The sequence below is a fragment of the Cyanistes caeruleus genome, chromosome 10 (genome assembly GCF_971803275.1).
Source record: "Cyanistes caeruleus chromosome 10, bCyaCae1.hap1.1, whole genome shotgun sequence".
NCBI lineage: Eukaryota > Metazoa > Chordata > Aves > Passeriformes > Paridae > Cyanistes > Cyanistes caeruleus.
Genome location: NC_141710.1, coordinates 12,843,343 through 12,849,541, shown reverse-complemented (window position 1 = coordinate 12,849,541; position 6,199 = coordinate 12,843,343). Strand labels below are relative to the sequence as shown.

The 6,199-nt window shown below is 46.5% G+C and overlaps 1 long non-coding RNA gene across 1 annotated transcript; it reads right to left on the bottom strand.

Moving 5' to 3' along the window:
* Positions 1-3,922: 3,922 nt before the first annotated feature.
* On the bottom strand, positions 3,923-5,411 carry LOC111933214 (uncharacterized). The gene is made up of 2 exons (XR_002866573.2): positions 5,155-5,411; positions 3,923-4,100 (listed from the first exon to the last, which is right to left on the bottom strand). It is a non-coding gene; the product is annotated as an uncharacterized LOC111933214 (long non-coding RNA).
* Positions 5,412-6,199: the final 788 nt, after the last annotated feature.

Sequence of the window (6,199 nt, the reverse complement as noted above, 5' to 3'; positions counted from 1 at the left end):
GAATTGGGGGTACAACTTGAAGTTATTAATATGAATTTACATATGAAAACTTGTTTTTGATAACTTTCCACATCACAAAAATTTCTCACTAGAGAAATAGGTCACATGAAAAAATCACCTATTTGAATATTTTTCTGGTTCTCCAGGAGACTTGCTATTTTGACACTGTGCAAATATTTTGTTGTTAATTCAGCTGGCATTGCAGTGGGTTATAACCATTGTTGAAGTAAGTGCACAAGAAGGGAAATAGAAGAACAGACATTCTTTGAAATACGCAACTCTGTGAACACAATTGCTAGAGGAGACATGAATATAAAACTAAACTTCTCTATTAAAGTGAGTGTTTATTATTTCTTAAGATTGTTCTTTTACCAAAAAGAACAAGCATGTACCATTTTGCTACCCAGATGTTTCCAGAGGTCTCTGCTGAGGTCATTCCTGCTGAGTGCAAGGCAAGTGATGTAGGGAATTAATGGGCAGCAGAACAGAGAAATGCTGTGGTGCTTGCAGGCGAGGTTGATGACCTGGGACAAAGCCTTGCTCTGCCCCAAATGCTGCACATGCATCTCCCTATTGGCTCTTGAAAAGAACAGCAAATTACTCTCTTCTGAGGAGTGTTTGTGTAATTGCTGCTCTAAGCGAAAGAAATCTCATCATGGATTTAGAACCAAAATTGTCATTTCCAGTTTCCCCCTGCCCTAGCCTTCTGTGAGAAAGGTTCAGGCCTGTTTGGGGAGTAGGGGACCAGACTGCTTTGGTTTCTGGCTGTTGCTGCAATAATACTCATCTTCCCCTCCTCCAGTCCTGTCCCCAGGGAGTCCAGATGGAGCAGGTGGGACCCTCCAACCTTTGATCCATGACAGGCAGCAGCAAGCACACATAGCAATGCAGATAGTGTGTATTTTTTTCACTTTGGAAGCCTTTTGGCAGGCCTGAGCTTCCCTCTGCCTTTGAATCCAAGGAATGCTTCTGGAGGGTGGGTGCTGCTCTGCAGTAATGGGTGGGACAGGGGTGTCTCTCCTCTGATGTGTCCCTGGCTGTTCAGCTACTACTTTATCAACACCAGTTGTAGTGTCCCTGTTGGGTTCTTCTGATCACTGCTGCAACCATTCCAAAGCTGTTGTTTCCCCAGCTGTTTGGCAGTTTCACTGTGGCCGTGAAGGATGGAGACTGCTAACCTGCAGGAACTGTGGCATTACCAAGAGACAGAATTTGGGAGGTAGAAAAGTTGCCAGATTGCTGGTTTTATAGACTGTGAAGAGCATTCATTTATGGATTTCACTGTGACTTCCTTCTTTTGGCTGGGAGAGCTGAAGCTGAGTGGTATCACGGGCGTGGGTAGCTCTGGCAGACGTGGAGAGCTTTGGGGGACACAGCTTGGGGCTGTTGCTTGAACTGAAGGGTTCAAAGACATGGAATAACTGAGGGTCCTACAGGCACATACAGGAGGTGACCAGAGCTTCCTCTGGTGAGCTGCCCCACTACAATGGCAAAATGTCCTGGTGCTCAGACACTGTGGATAACTTCTCATCAGCTTCATGAACTGAATGCAGCCTCTCCATTTATGTCCTGTGCCATCAAGAGCTGAAGAAACCTGGTGTGGCCAGCACAAGGGAAGGGTGGGGAAAGCTCAGTTCTCCTTCCTGAGCGTGGTAGTGGTGCCAGTATTGCTACCCAGGCTTGCTGAGAGATTGCTGAACAGCAGACACTGAGAACTCATCATTGTAGGAGCAGTGCAAGAGCTCTTTGCTACCTTGACAAAAACCACACTGACTGAGCAGTGCTTGGTGTCTGTAGCTGTCTAATAGAGCAGAGGTGCTGATTTTTTCCATTGTTATTATTAGCAGTGAATTACAGTGTTCAGCCTCTAAAAGGACTAGTGTTGGTGGAGCAAAAACCCAAGGGATTAGTGCTCCTGCTCTCACATTGGCACTGGTGGGATGGGTGTAGGACCATGTGGGGACACCCAGAATGGCCCTGCTTAGATCAAATCCCTTTCTGGATATTGTTTTTTGTAGAACTGTGCTTTTCTGCTCAGTTCTGTCATTCTGAATTGCAAAGGCACAGTCATGACTGACTACACTTCTAAATATTGTGATAGTAAAAGTCTTTTCTGCTGTTGGCCTGACACAAAGCACTGCACCACTAGCAGGCAGCAGCAGCTTTAAATGAGCTCTGCAGACTCACTGGGACAAGATGATGGCTCCAAAGGGATTTAGGGTGTGGGATGGACAGTCTGTGTGACTACATTAGTTAAATAATGGTGGGGAAATGGCTGGTGAATATCTGCAGCAAGCTGTGAGGGAAAAGGACTAGCTGGGTAAGCGTGCTGGTAAGTCTGGTCTCTGAAGGAGACAGAACTCTGCACAGTTCCCACAGTTGTTTCAAACTAAGGATTTTTAACTTTCTGGCTATGCAATTAGCCTTGCTGTGAAGCCTCAGCAACAGATATTTTACTATGTCCCTTAGGAACATTTGTTCATTAGTTTACAATTTTAATTAAAATTGTGCTGCCTAATTTCTTTGAACTGTACTGACTTCAGAGGCATGGTGCCATTATCCCACAGAACAGAAGGACACACCTGATGCTGGCTGGCTCTCACCATTGCTGTGTGCAGTCCCTAAGGAAAACCAGGAGATCCAGGCACTTTTAGTGCTTACAGGCACGTGGTGTTTCTGGGGAACATTTCCCTGGTGCATGGTCATTTCACCTTCTGCACCCATCCAAGGCACTTTTGGGTCCCATTGCTTTTCCCACTCTTGCTGAAGAAGTCATGGACTTCCTCGGTGCTGCAGAACTCTGGACATGTCTCCATGGTAAGGAGACAGGTTAGAGATGCAAGGGGCAGAATGACTGGCTGGGTTTGTGCAATCTCACAGCTGTTGCTGGCTGTGGAGATGGGGTGGCTGTGGGTAAAGAGCCTCCTCTACACCTTGACTGGCGGTGCCTGGCTGGTACTCAGCCACATCAGTCACAGCCTTTGCTGGAGATTAACAGGGCAGAGATGTATTAAGTGCTCTGCAGAGCCTGAACAATGTAATTACCCTCCAAGTGAGGCAAGTTTGTGCCAAGAGATTTTTATCTCCCATGAATGAGCTGGAGAGTGAAGGGCTCCTGGCTTTTATGAAAGGCAGGAAACTCCAATTCTCCAACTTCTATTTTATGAGCCAAGAGATTTGACCACCATGAAGCAATGTCTGTGTCATTAACTTGGCCAGACAGCCAGAATGTGTCAGGACAAGGGTGGTGACTAATGCTGCTAGAAATGCTCCTGAATTACTCGTAAGCTGCTGCTCCTGGAGCACCTGCTGTCACCAAGGGGACTGACCTGGCAGCACCAGAGCACCTCTGCTGGCTCTCAGCTCTTCCTGGCAGTGCTGCAGGTACAGTGGCCCTACAAGAACTTTGGCACAGTCTGAAGTGAAGCTCCACAGGTGGAGAGAAGCAGGCAGCAAGAGAGGAGTGGTGTTTCCAGGGAATGGGAGGACTTTGCTGGTGTGGGTGTCTCTAACTGCACCCATTATCCTGCCCTGTCTGCTGCTCTTCACAAGTGAATCCCTTTGATGTGGAAATGAGTTTGGCTTCTTGCTCTGCTATCCCAGTGGTGGGAGGGCTGCTGCTGCACTCCAGCCAGCCTGGTCACTGCTGCTCTTGGTGCCTGAAATAACTGTTTCCTCTCTTGTGCCTGTTCTCTGGTGTGTTCTGTGGAGGAATGAGGTCTCCCTGTCGTGTTTTGCAGAACTATCCAGCCATTTAGTCCTTGCTAGAGCAGGCTGGTTTCCTGCTGGTGTGCTCTTTCATGTCTGTTGAAATTAATCCAGCTCTCCTGAATGTGGGCAGCAAGAGCAAACTTCTCTTGTGCCACAGAGACAAACCACATATCAGACTTGATGGCAGACCCTTATGGACCTGTGACAGTGATTCCTCTTCAGGCACATCCTTCCTCTCTCAACACTTGTTTCTGTTTTCTCCCTTGTAGCCAGTTCCTTTTTGTTCCTTGTCTTTTAGCAGAAGTATCTTCAGTTTGTTAATCCCCCTTTGATGGCGTGTCAGCTGCTTCTCTGAAGTCCAAAGGGATGAGCTCCAAGTCTTCATTTGACTTTCAAAGGAAGAAAGAACGAAGTCTGACAAAATTTCTCTTTGCAAAATTCACATTTGTTACTGTGTTCTTCATTATCGTGTACTATTTCAAAATTTGTTTTAAAATCTGTTTTTTTACTGCAGTTAAACTACTGAGCCTCAACCTTTCCTTATCACTTCTCACTTCTTAAGAGCAGATATTGTGTTGCATTTCCCTAGTCGCATCCTAACGTTCCAATGTGCTCAAACCCTGCTATTTCTGCAGCCTTTTATGTCAGTCCACTCCAGTATGCAAAACTATGGTTTTTTCCCCTTGGAAAATGGGCAGGAAAATGGTGAATTAGTGTTTATCACATTATCTATCTTGCTTCTTGCATCAGATCCAACATTATTTGTTTTATATTGAAAAGCAATGCAAAGGGTTAACTTGGCTTGGGGCCATCCTGAGATTAGCATTTACCCAATTTTCTCTGTAGAAAGACCCTCCCTTCTCCTTCCTTTGATCTACTTTTTCTCATGTAGCTGACTAAACTTGTCTGTTTGTGTAATACCTCCTGTGAGGTGTCATTTGGTCTGAGGCTAGCCGGAGGTGATAACCAGATGCTTTTGACCCGGTGTGTATTGGTGCCTTTGCTCTTATTCCCTATTCCATTTCGTTGGGAATTTCTGCATGCTCCAACTACTCTCCAAAGATGGTTAAATGTGCCTTTGGCTGCTGTGCTGCTTCAGACCCTTTACCCCTCTTGCATGAGAAACAAGTACCACAGCAGCTTAATAGCTTTTCTTCCACTTTTGGTCTTGAATTCCTCAGCTTAGCTGATTTCCCATTTTCTGGAGATGATCAACTTGCCTTTTGGAATTGGGAATTTGGGACCACGTTTTCTAGAGATTTGTTGTAAATTAGTATGCACTCAATCGATAATCATTTATTGTTATCACTGCCTTTTCACAAGCTCTGCTGGTATATGCTGGGGCACCCACCACCACCACGTGTCTCTCTGAAGGGCCCCCATGGCACTGTAGTCTCCTGTCTGTTTCTCTGTGCAGTCCCTTTGCTCTGTAATCATCCTCACCTTTGTCTCTGCTTCAGAGGCAGATAAATCTCTGCTCTCCTGTTTGCTGGCTGGTGACTCCTTGGCCTCCTGCCTTCATCAGCCCTGCCCTTTCAGCCAGGGCTCAGCAGTTCATGGTCCACCAGCTGGGAGTGAAGCTTAAGGAGGAAAAGGCCTATTCATGCGGATCAGGTGATGGGGCACTCCTACAAAGCCTCGCCTGCAGAACAAAGCATTTTTGGGGCTTGCCAAGTTGCCTCTAAGGATGCAAAACCCACCTCCTGTGCAATTCCTTCCCTTAACAGAAGGAATTCAAACCTCCCCACACAGACCTGTGGTGCCTTTGATTATGTGGGCACAATGCAACCTTCGTGGCTGTCGTGCCCTTGGAGGAACTGGCAGAGAGGATCACAGCTGGTTTTAGCCTCCTCTCTGTCAGCTTTAGCTAAAATTAAATAGCACACAAGCTTCCTCCATACCCTCAAACTTGGACAGCCAAAGCCTTTCCCTGTTGCAGTTTACACATACTCACATTCTAGTTAATAATATAATTGAGATGTTTCCAGGGATTTAAAAGACTTCTGACTAAGCTCTTGGCATAAAGAGGAAAAAGTGAAAGCCAGAGTCAGGGGGAATCAAGAATTCAACAGAAGCCTTTGAACCAGCTTTTGATTTACATATGAATAACATTGATCTGCAAAGGGAATTGTGTCCAGTCATCCCCAACAGAGGTGCCAGGCAGGAGCTGGTTCCATGCTGGGAGTCTCCCCCAGTTCCTCCTAGGATTATTTTCTCCACCATGCTTTTATGACTGTGCACTTCTTCCTACTTCCACAGGATCTCACACAGATATCAATTCCCTTGGTCTCAGGGGCAGCGAACCACAGAGTCCAGAGTGACTGTGGTATGTAGAGCAGGGATAGATGTATAGTCCTGGAGGTCTGGGAGGTGTCACATGCTGATGCAGAAGCAGAGTCAGCAAGCAGGGGGGTGTAAAAGTGCCTCAGTGCCTGTGCTGGTGGTGGGACAGCCCGGCAGGGACATCTGCTCTGCTGCCAGGCTGTGC